General features: G+C 41.8%; 1 protein-coding gene across 1 annotated transcript in view; it reads left to right on the forward strand.

Moving 5' to 3' along the window:
• Positions 1 to 17,239, forward strand: part of CBLB (Cbl proto-oncogene B) — a 111,587-nt gene that overhangs the window by 11,578 nt on the left and 82,770 nt on the right. The window lies entirely within an intron of this gene.

Here is a 17,239-nt window from a genome sequence, read left to right on the forward strand (position 1 = left end):
TGACCCTGCAGATCAGGCAGTAATTGGCTGGATTTGTTCCACTGCCTGCTCAGGACTGGCAGACCTGCCATATGAGGAAGGGTTGAGAGAACTGGGTTTGTTCAGCCTTAAGAAGAGAAGGCTTAGGGGAGACCTTATTACCATGGACCAAGGGTGGCTACCAGGCTGATGAAGACTCCCTTTTTACAAGTAGTTGCATGGAAAATACAAGGGGTGATGGGAGCAAGTTACTCCTGGGGAGATTCCCATTTTCCCAGAAGAAAATGTTTCCTCATGAGAACAGTTAGAGATTGGAATCACCTCCCAAATGAAGCAGTGGATTCTTCTACATTGGACAGTTTGAAGACTCATTTCAACTTTACTGCTGCTTAGAAAGGTTGGACCAGATGATCCTTGAGGTCCATTCCAACCTGGCATTCTGTGAGTTCTGTGATTATCTGTGACTCTGTGACCTTTAAAACCAAGTGCATTCCCTTCATAAAACGTTCATTTTGTTGTCATTACCTATTCACAGAGCTTTACAAGATGTAGTTTTCCCTCTGGCGGAGAGAAAGAGCCTGGTACTCGGATTGAGCTTGACCTCCCTACCTCGCTTCCTAAAAGTGTAGGAGCCATGATGGGTATTGACTTAAAGCTTTCACAAGTGATGAAATGGAGCAAAACAGCATTCCCCTTTTTGAGGGCTGTTAGCAGAAGGTGATGATAATGTTTAGTTTGATGCTGAGAAGCCTTTTCAAGAGTCAGTTAATTCTTCTGATTTGCAGTCATTCGGTTTTAATAATAGGGATTTCATGCCCTCTTTGTGGTCAGTAAGGAAGGGTTTAATATTTGAATTACTTAATATTTTAAAGGGAATATTTTCAGGACCTAATATTTTGAAGTTTTTTGCATTTTGTGTGCAAAACCTGGAGTTTTGTTTTGGGAAGGGCTGCAGCAGTGTTGTGGCAATTACGTTGTGTGATAGGTCTTTAAACCTGTTGGGGAAAAAGCCCCACATGGCTGGTTTCAGTCTCCCCTTTTTAAAGGAGATAATAGGGAATAAGAGGTAGAGAGGGAGTGAATGGAGGATTGAATCCCTGCTGCTCTGTCTGCATCTGAGCTCAGAGGGTTGCAATATAGTTTCACAGCTGGGGAAAGTGTTGGTAGAAGCAGGGAAATGTCTACATTCTTGTAAATGTCACTGCTGTTATGTTTGATTTATACATATGCTGCTTGCTAATTTTTAGCAATGATGATAGCTATTCAGTCTCCTGTGTTTGATAGGGTGTCTCAAGTTTGGCTTGGTGTAGAAGGAGTTTATTTTTAAGCATGTAAAAACAATCCAGCTTTTAATAGACTCAGAGCTGTTTGCCCAAAGGAGCAAAATACGCTGAACTATTTCAGTTATGATTCAGGATCTTGATGAGCATTTGTTGTGTTGTTTGTAAGCATGTGAAGGAACGTTTTTCACTGCAGATGCATTCTTACCAGAACCCCTGGAGCAGTTTTATCATCACTCAGCCTGTAGGTTCTTTTTTAATTAATTTTTTTTACTATCCCATTGACTGTATGTGCAGAAATCTTTGTGCTGCAAAAGAAATAGGAACTCTTTATGGTGAGGGAAATCTGACATAAATGGTGGCATTATGTAAACAGGTTTTATTTTGTTGTATGAAATCCAGATTTACTTCTGGTTTTGCTTACAGTTAGCAATAAATTGAAGCCAGTTTCAGTGTAATTTTTTCAGACAGTGTCTGCTGTGTGCTCTCAAGCACTGTGTTAGGAACTGTATCTAGTTGCTAGAGGTGCTTTTTTCTTTCCAATTACCCACTTCATTTGCTGCATGAGGGCAAGAGTGATGATACAAGGATGGCTGTTGTGAAGCAAATAGTTTTTGAAGAAGGTGTAGTTTAGCATATTTACTTGGGCCATTTTTTTGTGAGGTGATTGGAGAGATTTTCAAACATAGTAATAGAGTGCCTAGAATTAAAATAGCTACTTTGGGCTCTCTAAATTGTACTTCAGCACATGAAAACTGTATTGTTTGGCCTGACTGTTTCATAGATTCATAGAATGGGTTGGGTTGGAAAGGATCTTAAGAATCATCTAGTTTCAACCCCACTGCCATGGGCAGGGACACCTCCCACTAGACCAGGCTGCTCAAGACCTCATCCAACCTGGCCTTGGACACCTCCAGGGAGGGGGCATCCCTGACCTCCTTGGGCAACCTGTTCCAGCATCTTGCTACCCTTACTGTGAAGAATGTCTTTCTACCATCCAGTTTAAACTGACCTGATGGGAGTTTGAAGTGTGAGGAAGGGAGTACAACAGAAATGTTTCTCCTGTACAAACCATATTTTGACTTTAAGCATAAAAAACCCCAAACAAAGCAAAAAGTGTAAGCATTGTTTCAGCAGTTTGTGCCTCATGCCATTTTGACTTAAATTCTACCTCATTTTTATGTCAGTGAAATCATCCTCTCTTTCATCGTTTTACAGAATCATAGAATGGTTTGGGCTGTAAAAGATCATGTAATTCAACCTCCCTGCCATGGGCAGGGACACCTTCCACTGGACCGAGTTGCTCAAGGTGTCATCCAACCTTGCCTTGAACACCTCCAGAGAAGGGGCATCCACAACTTCCCTGGGCCATCTGTTCCAGAGTCTCATCACACTCACTGTAAAGAATTTCTTCCTAATATCCAGTCTGAATCTACCCTCTTCCAGCTTAAATCCATTGCCCCTCAACCTCTCATTACAAGCCCTTATAAAAAGTCTCTTCCCAGCTTCCTTATAGCCCCTTTTCATATCCTTCTCCTACTGCTGCTATTTTAGTGTCCTAACTTGAAGTTGATTAAAGATGTATTTTTGCTGAGCCCTATGACTGTTGCTCTGCAGTTCTTCAACTCACTCATATTAGTTCTTGGGAAGTTAGTAAAAGAAGCTGTTGATGTTTTTAGCTTCTTTTGCTTCCAAATATACCTGCATTAACTGGAGTCTGTTATTAATGTCATAATGCAAATGTAGGAGTGATCATTTAAATAAGTGCTTTTGAAGATGTTTTTTTGATGTGACTGTCAAGTTCAGGTGGAGTTAGTTTTAAAACAGGCAAACCAAAGGCCTCTCATATTGACACCCAGGCAGTTTCTGTGGTTCTCAGTTTCACACTTCTGTTTTGTTTTTCTGTTCATGTCTCTCTGGTTTCCGGATAGAAGGTTATCGTGAAAAAGAGACACTGGCTGCATTTGGAAACATTCTAAATATATCTATTGGATTGGTATATTTTTAACCTCTTGGAATTAGTGAATAATCTTTTAACTTCCATAGCATCAATACACTGAGGAGCCAGCATCAATATACGTGTGGTTTTGATGTTCCTGACAACAACATAATTGTCAGGGAGGTTCTCCTCCCCCTCTGCTCTGCCCTGATGAGACCACATCTGGAGCATTGTGTCCAGTTCTGGGCTCCACAGCTCAAAGAGCATCAGGGAACTACTGGAGAGTGCCCCATGGAGGTTGTGATGATGACTAAGGGACTGGAACATCCATCTGATGAGGAAAGGCTGAGAGACCTGGGGCTGCTTAGCCTGGAGCAGAGAAGGTTGAGGGTTCTGATCAGTGTTGACAAATACCTTAAAGGTAGGTGTCAAGAAGAAGGGGCCAGTCTCTTTTCTCTGGTGGCTTGTGATAGCACAAGGGGCAAAGGGACACAAATTGGAACCCAGGAAGCTCCACCTCAGCGTGAAGGAAAATGTCTTTACTGTGAGGGTGCTGGAGCAGGCTGCACAAAGAGGTTATGGAGGCTGCTCTGGAGATGTTCAAGACCTGTCTGGATGCATTCCTGTGTAGCCTTCCCTAAGCTTTGGCAGGGGAGTTGGGCTGGATGATGTCCAGTGGTCCCTTTCAAGCCCTGCTGTTCTATGATTCTATTAAAATTGCTCTGTTTTGAAGAATCTTTCATGAATTTGCCAGAAGTTTGGAAGTTTCTACCATAGCCATGTAGCTTGTTCCTGTTTCCAGGCAGAGGAGATTTTGTTGACTGAGAAAAGGATATTTTTTAGCCTTGTGCTTCTCTAGATTTTTTTAGGAAAAGAAGGTGCTTGAAAGGCTTCTGGAGTGTTGACTCATGGCTTGAACTCTGTGCTGTCCCTAGCAAAAAGAGGATGCTTTCACTATAGAACTCAGGATAATTGGGAATGAAATTTGTCTACAGTAAATATCCCTTGACACAGAAGTTCCTCCTTCTGAGAAAAAAGGAGCACATGACTGGTTGGATGGAGTTGCATAGGAGAAGGAAATGCTACGAGATTGTTTTGGGTTTTTTGGGGAAGCTTTTATGTCATGGTGAGAGTTTGTACCCTGCCCTCCCTGTTCTTGGATTCATAGTCATAGAATGGTTTGAGTTGGAAGGGACCTTAAAGATCATCTAGTTCCACCCCCACTGCCATGGGCAGGGACACCTTCCACTAGAGCAGGTTGCTCAAGGCTTCATCTGACCTGGCCTTGAACACCTCCATGGAGGGGGCATCCACGACCTCCCTGGGAAACCTGTTCCAGTGTCTCACCACCCTCACTGCAAAGAATTTCTTTCTAATCTGAAAGTTCCTTAGACACAATGTAAAAACAAATGTGAACCAAAACCAGCTTTAAGAAACTCTGGTGTGCTTGAACCACAGGAGTAAATGAGCTCCAGTGCAGATTTGGTGCAGTGCAAGCCATTTGCTATTTTTGGTTCTAGTCTAAATTAAACAAGGAGTGTTACACAAACACCTCTCAGACAAAGAGGTTTTTGTTGCAGAGGGCAGGTGAGAACATGTGGAGGTTAGGAATTGTAGGGCAGTGTTATGACAGCTTGTTCTAACATCAGTGCAAACAGGCTGTGACTGCAGTTGTTGTAAGGCAGTATTTGAGTTTTTAGATGTTTTTGATCACTTTCTCTACATGGGGGAGGGTGTTACCAAGTGAAAATGAAGTATTAGTCCTGTTTATTCAGACTGCAGAGGAAAACAAGCATTTTAAAACCAGAAAGGTAATGATTTTTGAATTTTTATGCTTGATTTAGATCCTTGATTCGTATTTAGCTGGAGAGGAGAGGGACAGTATCTGCACTTTTGTATTTTACTTTTTACTCTGTTACAAAATCAGGCAGCCTTTACTGTGTTTGTGGGTTGAAGTTTGAGGAGGGTAGGTTTAGACTGGATATGAAAAGGAAATTCTTTATAGTGAGGGTGATGAGGCTTGAACAGGTTGCCCAGGGAGGCTGAGTGTGCCTCCTCCCTGGAGGTGTTTAAGGCCCAGTTGAATGAGGCCTGGAGGAACCTGGTCTAATGGGAGATGTCCCTGCCCGTGACAGGGGATTGGAACTGGATGATCTTTAAAGTCCCTTCCAACTCAAGCCATTCCATGCATCTATATTAGTGCAAGGTCTGTTTGAAGCATCTTCTTACAATTAAAGTAGTGTTTAGTTCTTAAAGTCCAGCTGGTTGTGAGGGGAGATGCACACAGTCTGATCTTGGCTTTTTTTTTTGCACTTCATGTAATAAATTATAGCTATGAGAGGTGTATGTGATATTGTTGCCAAATTAAGTTGCCATCACTTTTATACCCACTTGGTGCACTTGTGAAAGCTCTCAAAAAGCAGGAAGGTAGGGGAATCAGTTCTGCAGACTTCCCATATGTTATGCCTTAATTTCCTTTGCAATAAACTTGATGACAGTTCTACTACAAGGATTATACAATGTGACTGATGTGGTGTCCACACACAGGTAGCTTTCTATGCTGTTTCTTTTTGGCTTTAGAAGGCAATATAGGGTAGCAAAATTTGAGAAGAGGTAGTTTTTCTGAAAATGCAGAATTCTTGGTCAGAGAGGTCTGGAAAGAACTCTGATTTGGCAGTGGGAATAGGTACCTATTCCTGTTTTCTAACAGCTTCATTTCTCACATCCTTTTTGTCTGCAGGGTCTCTACAGGGAACAGTGGTGCTTGTGCAGGCAGGTCATCATTACTAACTATAAATAGAACTGTGTTCTTAGGTATGATAAGGTCCAGCTGATTATCTCAAGACAGCAACCTTAGGATCTTCTTGAAGAACAGACGACTCCTGAATTTACTGTCTAGAAAGGCAGGGTCCTCTAGTGGACCTGATCCTTCAGTGTTCACTTTCAGATCCATGGTTGAGTTTTAGGATTTTTTTGTCTTGGCTTCTCTGTCAGAAATACTCTACATTCAGTGATAAAGTATTTGTTTTAGGGTGCCTTCAACACTGGCAGATACTTACCATAGAATGGTTTGGGTTGGAAGGGACCTTAAAGGTCATCTAGTTCCAACCGCACCACCACGGGCAGGGACACCTCCCGGTAGACCAGGTTGCTTGAGGCCCCATCTAGTCTGGCCACAAACACCTCCAGGGAGGGGGCATCCACAGCCTCTATGGGTAACCTGTTCCAGTGTCTCACTGCTCTCACTGTCAAGAATTCTTTTCTGATATCCAGTCTAAATCTACCCTCTTACAGTTTAAATCCATTCCCCCTCATCCTATCACTACAAGTGCTTGTAAAAAGTCCCTCCCTGCTTTCTTCAGGTACTGGAAGGCCATTCAAGGAAAAAACAGAAGACCATTCAAGAAGGAACAGAGAAAGCTTTTAGGAGAAAATGTCCATTTATTTTATTTTAATGAGGTGTAGGTCTAAATATCTCAGCGTATCTCATTTTAATTTCAGGTTATAAAAATAAATGGTTTCCTCTCCCTAATGTTTTGGGACATTGTTTTCCATTAAAAATTAGGAACATGAAAGAAGAAAAATCTGCTTTGCTTTTGGAAAGAAATGAAAAGGAAGTTTGGAGTAATCACTTCAAGTGGTACACTTGCTGTTAAGTTAATAGAAGTTCTTTTGCCTCTCTTTGATAATAAAGTAAAGCCAGTTGATAAAAACAGATGTACTGTGGTGATACTCCTTTTAGCCAAAGAATCATCGGTCAAAAATCAGGCTAGAAGGCATGTTTGCTATGTATCTAAACCAGAGAAAGCAAATGGTGTCCTGGGGTGTGTTAAAAGTGTGGCCACAGGGAAGTCAAGAGAGGTTTTCCTTCCCCTCTGCCCTGGGGAGGCTACATCTGGAGTATTGTGTCCAGTTTTAGGCTCTCCAGTACAAGAGGGACAGGGAAATACTGGGGAGAGTCTCATCATTGAGCCACAAAGATGATGAGGGGACTGGAACACGTCTCTTATGAGGAAAGACTGAGAGACCTGGGCCTGTTTAGCATGGAAAAAAGCAAATTGAGAGAGGATCTCATCAACAGCTAAAGGCTTGCTGTCAAGAGGATGGGGCTGGGCTTCTTTCAGTGGTTGTTAGTGGTATAACAAGGGGCAACAGGTACAAGCTAGAACACAGGAGGCTTCACTTAAACATAAGGAGAAACTCTTTTACTGTGAAGGTGCTGGAACCCTGGACCATGCTCTCCAAAGAGGTTGTGGAATCTCCTCTGTAGACTTTCAGCACCTGTCTGGATGCATTCCCGTGTGGTCTGCCTTGGGTGATCCTGCTTGGGCAAAGAGGGTTGGACTTGAAGATTTCTAGAGGTCCCTTCCAACCCCTAACACTGGTTCTGTGATTTGTAATGTAAATGAATAATGCATTGTGATTGTTTCTGGTTTGAGTGCAACAGGAGTAAACCAAAATGATTTATTTGTGAAACATTTTTGTGTTTGTCTCCAGCATGTGTTAGAACATTGTGTGTTTTCACCATGGTTTGCTCACATTTTGCATCAGAATTCCAGAACTATCCTGTTTTGTAATGAAAGATCTCAACCCTAATCTGGTTATTACCTGATTCTTTACACTGTTTGAAGGGAAAAATCCATACTGATTTTATACAATGTATTGCAAAGATCTTGAAACATCAGAAAATAGTTGCACAAGTAGTTTTGTTCATTTCAGTGGTATTTGGTTCTAAGAATTATGGCTTCACTGTTTTTTCTGGGATGTCCAATGTAAAGGTAGATTTTTTAGCTGTTTTCCTTCCTAATGTCATGTAACACAAACCAAAAGGGAAACATAAAAGCAGCAGGTATTTGGGGGATGTGTGGTGAAACATTATAATCAATGGTAACCTAGTGATTGAATAAATGCGATTTCTCTGGGTGAGGTGGTTGCAGTCTCTGTAAGAGGATCTCTTCTAAGCTGGGTTTCATTTATTATTCCTGAATGGTCATGCAGCATAGATATAATTTCAGCCATCAAGTAATTTTTGTTTATCCAGCAAAGCATGCACCCCTCCAAGCCATGAGCAGGCAGTTTCTCCTGGAGAATGCTGTAGGAAACAGTATCAAAGCCTTTATTAAAGTCCAGATAGACACATCCACTAACCAGGTCACCATCTGATTTTAAACATTAGCCCCAGTTATGCATCTACTTTGCATAATGTGAATACATCTCCTGACAGGGAGGAATGCAGAATAATAACCTACGGAAGTCTTACCAGTTCCTGATTAACTGCTCTCTCTCTCCTGCTGATCTCAAATCCAAAGTACTGCATAGTATCGTGTTTATATTGGTGTTCTCCACTCTTAGTCATATCAAGATTCTGTCAGTAAAGTACTTGGACTGTTGCAGGATTGGATTAGACCCTTGGGTGCTGGTGGCAGAAAGAAAAGGATCCATGGGCTTGTTTATAAGTGAGTAAAATAAATGTCTCTTGCAGAACCCCATGAGCTGTATCTGGCACCCACTGTTCATTTTTCTTTTCCCCTAGAATCTGTTGACTGCATCCCTCCCTGGAGGTTTTCAAGGCCAAGCTGAATGAGGTCTTGAGCAACCTGGTCTAAGTGGAAGGTGTCCCTGCCATTGCCAGGGGGGTTGGAGCTGGATGATCTTTAAGGTCCCTTCCAACCCAAACTATTCCATGAATGTATGAAATCCATACACTCCCTAGAAAATCTGTGATCACTCCCTAGCTTTGTTAGGATTATTCTGTACCAAAATCTAGTTTTGCTTACAGCAAGAATAAAGAAGCATTTTAATGAGCTTAATTTATTGGGTGTGTGCCAGGCATTAAGGATGTCCTAAAGACTTATTAGTAATGTCTTCATTTGTCTTGGGGGTAAAAAACACAACCCCCCAAACAAAACATACCAAACAAATGAAACCCAAGCACCTTCATTAGCTCTGCATCAGAGATATTTTTACCTTTTTAAAAGGGAAAGTTCTTTTCTTAGCTATCATTCCTAACACAGGACTTTTCAGGCACTGCTGAGTACTGGGTATCTTGTAGAAGGAAAACAGAGCAGGGCATCAGCAATCTAGGAGGTTCCTGGAATGCCCTGATGACCATTTCCTTCTCTAAGTGGCAAAGGAGCCCACGAGAAAAAGTGGTATGCTGGACCTCCTCCTTACCAACAAGGAAGGGCTGGTGAGTGATGTGAAACTTAAGGGCAGCCTTGGCTGCAGCAACCACAATATGGTAGAGTTTGAGATCCTCAAGGCATTAAAGAGGGTGCAAAGCAAGCACACTACTCTGGATTTCAGGAGAGCAGACTCCATCTTCTTCAGCTGTCTGCAGAGTGTCATGAAAAAACTGGCCAAGGGCTGTCTCCTCCAAGCCCAGGTCAAATGCATCCTAAGAGTGAAGAAGGCAGGCAAGAGTTGAAACTAGATGGTCCTCAAGGTCCTTTCCAAGCCAAACCATTCTATGAATACTGACTTGTTTAGAAAATAACAACATGAGAGAACATTTACCTCTTGTAGAGGTAAAATTTACCTCTTGTAGAGCAGAAAGAATTTACTGCTCTTGTAACAAGAGCAGCAGTGCAAGACTGTCAAACTGATCAGCTTCTGTTTGCAAACTGTTCCAATGGAAAATGGTTCTTCGCCAACAGACTACTCTGTGAACTCATCTCTGAGTTGATTTTGAGTCATGAATGTCTGTCATGGGAATTGTGAAATCTGGGGTCACTAATAAAACCTCTCACAACTGAGAACATTTGTTCATTAATTGGTGAGACTTTGGAGGTGTATATATCCAAGAGCAGACCTCTCATTCTCACTCTCCTCTAGACTGAGAGTGTAAAGAGTGAAGAGAAACCCTTTCAGATTTTTTTTTCACATCAGCATTTTAAACAGTTTAGGGGGCTGCAGAGGATTAGTTATTACATACATTTATTATTAGTTATTACATACATTTTAAACCTGAAATTGTTATTTCAACAACTGCCTTCAACTCAAAGTTGTAAATTTCAGCACATACTTACTTAATCACACACAGAATCACCAAGGTTGGAAGAGACCTCAGAGGTCATCAAATCCATCCACTGATACTCTTTGACTTGTGGGAATTGTATTTCATTTTAAATTACTGTTATTTTACTGTTATTTCACTAATTTCAAATTATGAAAATGCAGCAGTAACAAGTTTATTATTAAGATATTAAATAGTTTAGAATTTAGTATCCTGTGAATGCCATACATGCTTAAGAAAGATGTGAGACCACAAACAGAGCCTGACAAAGTTCCTGTTTGTGGTGTTCAAATATGCAGCCAGTTGTGAATGTCCTGAAGTGTGGAGGTTGATGTCACAAACCTTCCACCTGAAATCTGAGCTGGGGACATCTAATAATTTCTTAGATACAGAAACTGTGACATATATAGGTTTTGGAGACTTGATAGGGTGCTTGGTTGCATGGTTTAGTTGATTAGGTGGGTTGGATAACAGGTTGGATGCGATGATCTTGAAGGTCTCTTCCAACCTGGTCTGGTTTGGTTCTGTTCTGTTCTTTGTGTGTGTGTGTCTAGTCATGTGAGAATGAAGACCTCTCCCCCTATACTCTTTTTAGATGGGCTTCTTTTGCATAGCTTCTTTAGGCTAGCAGACTAGAAGATTGTATTGTATGATTTTGTTCCAACCTCTCCATATCCTTTTTGCTTCTTAATAGCCACAGCAAATACACAAAGATTCAAAGCAAAGGGGAGAAAAAAAAAAAAAAAAGGAAAAAAGAAGTTGGTAACATCCTGTTCATGTGCTTCCTTTTACTGTTAATCCCCATAATTAATGCCCTGTGGGAAATGGGGCTCTAATCACTTGCAGAGCACAGTAATGTAAAAAGAGTGCTCATCTGGGAGGTGTTCAGCAGCATGGATCACTGGTGAACCAGTTGGTATGCAGCTGTCCTCCAGCCCATGCATGTGTGGTTTCATTAGCTACATGCATATTGTCTGAAAGGAGCCTTGCCTTCTGAAATCCTCTAAGTGCCACTGAAAAGGAGTTTGTTTTCTTTCCTTTTCCCACTTCATTGGGAGGGAGAGAAAAAATGAGAGGAGGGAAAAGCTCTTCTATGTGGGTGAGGATCCTGGGTCTTGAAATAATCTTTGATGAAACCCAAAGCCAGGAAGAGATGTGTTTGAATACCACATGGTGGGGTTTAGTGGATTAAAGGTGGTGTCCATACAAAATGCTCTTCTGAAAATCATGGACTTGTTTCAGTTAGAAAAGACTTCTGGTACTGGAGCCTCATCCAGGGTGTGCCAAAAGAAGCAGAATAAAATATCTCACAGGGCATGTGATGTCATGCTTTACATTGTATATTTATGCTTGGAAACAGCCTACTGCTTCCCTGTGTGGCAGCTTTTTTTCTTTGTTTTTAAAAGCTTAGCTAAGGTAAGAATCTGGAGTGAAAGGCAAAGTGAAGGTAGTGCTAATGTTAATAGAATTCTCATAGGCTTTATTCCTGTAGCAATTTTCCATTTGCTTTATTTAGCAGCAGATGGTCCATCTATTGTTTGAGTATTCTTTTGGGAGTTTGACCCTCTGTAGTGGGTGTGTGCTTTAGCAAGAAAAGGACAAGTGAAATCATAGAATCACAGAATTGTTTCATTTGGAAAAGGCCTGAGTATCATCAAGTCCAACCACCAGCCTAACACCACCACGACCCTTAAACCAGGTCCCAAAGTGCCATGTCCGCATGTTTCTTGAACATCTCCAGGGATGGTGACTCCACCACCGCCCTGGGCAGCCTGTTCCAACACCTGACCACTCTTGCAGGAAAGAAATTGTTCCTAATCTCCAATCTAAGCCAGCCCTGGCACAATTTCAGGCCATTTCCTCTTGTTCTGTCACCCGATACTAGGGAGAAGAGACCAACCCCTGCCTCGGTCCAACCTCCTTTTAAGGAGGTGTAGAGAGCAGTGATGAATCCCCTCAGCCTCCTCCAGAAAATAATGTTTTGTAATGGCTGCAACTCAAATTACTTAACTGTGTTGATGACTTCAAGAATTCTAAGTCTGAAGATTTGTTTTAATTGAAATGGTTAATATTCCTCTGTCAGCGGGGTGGGGTTTGTTTTGATGCAGTATCAAGGGTAGTTTTGATTCAGCAGGATTGTTCACTGTCACAAGCACTGTTTTGAGAAATGGCTTAATTTTACCATATGCTTTGGGTGTCATTTGAGATATTATGAATAAGCAGGATGAGTGCTTTCAAAGAGGCATTCCTGCTGTCCCACATCAACCATGTGGGCTTTCAGTTAAGCTTCCCAGGAAGACAGCAACATATGTGTACACAATGTGTGTATTATCTTGGCACCCACTCACAATCTTAAAGATGTGTCAGCATTTCCAGAATAATTCCCTATTTTAGGAGCCTGTGTATGAAAGTTGTCTCTGTGTTGGAATTTGACACAGCCTCAGCCCTTCCAGTTTCAAGTGTGAATTTTTGCCAGGTGAACATCAGCTGTGAGATTTTCTGTTTCTATTCTGAACTCCCTGTTAATGCATTCCCGTCATCCAACCACAAAAAGAAATCATCCCAAATTTAGATAATCTTTGGGAACCTGAAGCTTTGATCACAAAGAACAAGCCTGGATATTGCAAGAACTTAACCTCCTTCTTCAGATGGAGAGGTTAAATCCTGAAGTAAACAGTAGTGTAGCCTTTTGGCTGCTTTTTGGGGTGCGTGGAGGTTGCAGATGACATGAAATTGGGTGGGAGGGTTGATCTGTTTAAGAGTAGGAAGGCTTTGCAGAGGGATGTAGTCAGGCTGTGGCCAGGCTGGATTGATGGGCCGAGGTCAGTTGTGTGAGGTTCAACAAAGCCAAGTCCTGCACTTGCACAACAAAAACCCCGTGAATGCTCCAGGCTTGGGACAGAGTGGCTAGAAACTTCCCAGCAGAAAAGGACCTGAGGGTGCTGGTTGCACAGCTGGATGAACAGGAGCCAGCACTGTGCCCAGGTGGCCAAGTAGGTCATCAGCATCCTGGCTGGGATCAAGAATGATGTGTCCAGCAGGAATAGGGAAGTGATCGTGCCTCAGTACTGGGCACTGGTGAGGTGGGTTCAGTTTTGATCCCCTCGCTACAAGAAGGACTAGAGGTGCTAAAGCATGTCCAGAGAAGGGCAATAAAGCTGGTGAAGGGTCTAAAGAACACATCTTGTGAGGAGCAGCTGAGGGAGCTGGGGTTTAGTCTGGAGAAGAGGAGGCTGAGGGAGACCTCATAACAACTCCCTGCGAGGAGGTTGCAGTGAGGTGGGTGTCAGTCTCTTCTCCCTAGTATCAGGTGCTGGAAAGAAAGGAAATGGCCTGAAATTGCACCAGGGGAGGTTTAGGTTGGAGGTTACAAGAAAAAGACTTCTTTCCTGCAAGAGTGGTCAGGCATTGGAACAGGCTGCACAGGGAGGTGAACACAGGTGTTCAAGAAATGTGTAGATTTGATCCTTTGGGACATGATTCAGTATTTATGGTGACGTTTGGTTTGACATGAGGATCTTGGAGGTCTTTTGGAACTGAAACAATGTGGTAAGTCTGTGAGTGTTGGAAAAGATTCTTGCAGTTTGACAGCTGTTCAAATGTCATATGCATTTAATTCTGCTTAACAAACTGTACTTGATAACATACTGGTTGTGTGGATCTTTCTGGTGCTTTTTCACGAAGACCACACCTTTTTTTTGGATTTATTACTACAGTGATACTTTTTAGTTCCAGCAGCACACTCCATTTACATGTAAGTAGTTGGATGGAAAAACACCCACCCTTCATGGTAACACAAAAATGAGATGTTTCAAGTAGCCTTGCATTAATCATCCTTCTTCTTCTACTACTACTTTCATTTCTGTACAAGTCCTGCATGCCCTGGAGCTCCCATTGTAGTAGTTTTGCCTCATTTTTATGATTAGACTTTCCTAAATGCTGCTAAAATGTCCCCAGGGTTTCTTTTTTCAACAAGGCTTGCTTCTCCTGTGAATTTAGGATGAATGTATGCCCCCCTGGGAAGGAAAAATAATAAAGCCAGCAAATACAGCTGTCTGTTGCTGCGTTAAAAGATAGTTTTACACTGTTAATAGAGATTTTACATAGTCTTTAGTTTCTGCAAAGAGAAATAGCTAGTACTAATGCTGTCTCATCAAGGACTGTTTAAACAATCACATACATTTAAGCAGATACTCTTTCATCTCTGAATAATTAGAGTACATTTCTATTTTGCCAGTCAGGCAAGTGTTCACCAGACCTTCCCAGACAGCTGACTTTATTCTTTTTGATGTTGTTAATATTTGAGTGGCAGTTTTATTTGTGTAGTGCTTTACCTCTTCAAAGTGGTGTTACAAAGGGTAGTTTGATTTTTATGTGCAGAGAGATTTATTTTTAAACAACTGCACTTTTAGCTTTTTAGTTTAAATGCTTGGTTGCACTGGGAGTTCTGCTTTGTTTCTCAATTCAATATGTGCCCTGTCTAGTGTAATTTCTTTGGAGGAATCTGCAAATGCAAGCCCAATTTTGTTCTCTCCAAATTAAATGGCTGCAACCTTTTCTCACTCTTCTGGTTCTAACAAAATTATTAATAAGATACTAAAGCTGCAAAATGGATTTGAAGTTCTGTTTGTGAAGTGCCAGGCAAAGTAATATAGAATTGTAGAATTGTTTGGAAAGACCTCTAAGATTGTCAAGTTCAACTGTCAAAATACTTCAGAGATGAGTGCTAAAAAAAGGCTGCTTTGCTTCTACCCCCCTCCAAAAGTGGAGTGATTTTGGTGCGGTCAGAGTTAGGATACATTTTGTTGTGTTGTATTCCATCATTGGAGGTGTTAAGGAGCAGACTTGATAGGGTGCTTGGTTAGTTTATTAGGTGGTGTTGGATGATATGTGGGATGCAATGATCTTGAAGGTCTCTTCCAACCTGGTCTGGTCTGGTCTGGTCTATTCTATTCTATTCTGTTCTTATATTCATAGAATGGTTTGGGTTGGAAGGGATCTTTTAGATCATTTAGTTTCAACCCCTGTGCCATGGGCAGGGACAGCTCCCACTAGAGCAGGTTGCTCAAGGTGTCATCCAGCCTGGCCCTGAACACCTCCAGGGAGGGAGCATCCCCACTGTTCCAGTGTCTCAGCACTTTGACTGTAAATAATTTCTCCTTTATGTCCAGCCTGAATGTCTCCTCCTGCAGTTTCAATCTATTCCCTCTCATCCTATCCCAACAAGTCATTGTAGAAAGTCTGCTGTTGTGCTGCTCTTGTTAGTAATAATTCAAACAGGTTATGTTAGGGCTAGAGAGGATTGGACTGGAAAGGCTTGCAGGGTGAGAATAAAGGAGAAAAATGCATGTCTGACCAATAGTCCAGTCTGATAACTTTGTGGCCTGTGACTTTTTGGCAAAAGTAGTTAACATGGAGTGAGGGTGTTCAAAAAAACTTTGGACATGGTTTAATCACCATGGTGGTGTTGGGTTGCTGGTTGGACTCTATGATACAGGAGGTCTTTTCCAACCAAAACAATTCTACGATGATTCTGTTTTGTGTTGTAAGGTTTCATGTTTAGTAGCCCATAGTCACTTACTTAGTTTGTATAAAAGCAGGATACTCTTCAGGTTCCCTTGTCTCTGAATCTCTGTCATTTGGACTTGTTTGTCAGATTTATTAACAGAGTTCACGAGGAGAACACCCAAAATGCTGTCTGTCTGACTGATCCTGTCTTGATTCCCCCTTGCTATCTGTGACCTCATTGTTTTGTTCCTGAAAAATCAACATTCACAGTCAATAGCTCTCTCCAAGGAGTGTTTCAACATGTGCAGTATAATTCAATTCCATTTGGTTGATGTTATCTCTTTAAACTGGAATTTGTGGGTAAATGAGAGAATGAGCTAGGTTTATCCACTCTGCTAGGTCAAAGCTAGTTGAAGAGCTTGAGTGTTCTTCATAGTGAAGAGCTGAAGATTTGTGGGACTTCTGAAGCTGTACTCAAATCTAATTTACCCACCAGTAACGTTCTGATTTATCATATGTTTTTTTTTAACTTGAATGAAGTGGCATAATTGAAGCCATAGAATCAAAAATGATTTGGATTGGAAGGGACCTTAAAGATCATCTAGTTCCAACCCCACTGCCACAGTAGGAGTGGTAAGGTACTGGAACAGGTTGCCCAGGGAGGTCATGGGTGCCTCCTCCCTGGAGGTGTTCAAGGTCAGGTTGGACGAGGCCTGGAGCAACCAAGTCTAGTGGGAGGTGTCCCTGGCCAAAGCAGGGGGCTTGGAACTAGATGATCTTTAAGGTCCCTTCCAACCAAAACCATTCTATGACAATTCTTTAGACATTGCCTGGCATCACTCATACACAGTGGATAGAATGAATAATAGTAGAACCACAGTACATAACTAAATTCCCACCAAAAGTTAGATGTTTCTGCTTTTGTTTCTTGAACAGAGCAAGAGTAAGTAGGCTTAGTCATGAGCATTTGTTTAACTGCTTGAGAGTACAATAAACTTAGTATCTGCTACATCCAGTAACTGGAAACAGCATTCTGGAGTTAATTATGTGTAGTCGATGTAAGATAAAATGTTTTGTGATAGCCTATAGAAAAGTTGAGCAATAGCATTAATGACTCATTCATGATTAAACCTTTATTTGTACTTCTGCTCTTACATCTGAGTATTCAAATGTCTGTGAAGGCGGGGGGGGGGGGAATTTTACAATTGAAGCAAAGGTTTTGAAACTAAACTGACCAGAGCTTTGTGGAGTGGGTCCAGAGGAGGGCTGTGAAGATGATCAGAGGGCTGGAGCATGTCCCCTGTGGGGACAGGCTAGAAATGTTGGGGCTATTCAGCCTGTAGAAGGAAAGGCTCCACGGAGACCTTAAAGCATCCTTCCAGTACCTGAAGAGGCCTGCAGGAAAGCTGGGGAGGGAGCTTTTACAAGGGCATATGGGCTGTACAAGGGAGTGGAGTCACTTGGTGGTGCTCAAGAAATGTGTGGACATGGCATTTTGGGACATGGTAGAGTAGAATA

Source organism: Dryobates pubescens, chromosome 8, assembly GCF_014839835.1.
Source record: "Dryobates pubescens isolate bDryPub1 chromosome 8, bDryPub1.pri, whole genome shotgun sequence".
NCBI classification, from domain to species: Eukaryota; Metazoa; Chordata; class Aves; order Piciformes; family Picidae; genus Dryobates; species Dryobates pubescens.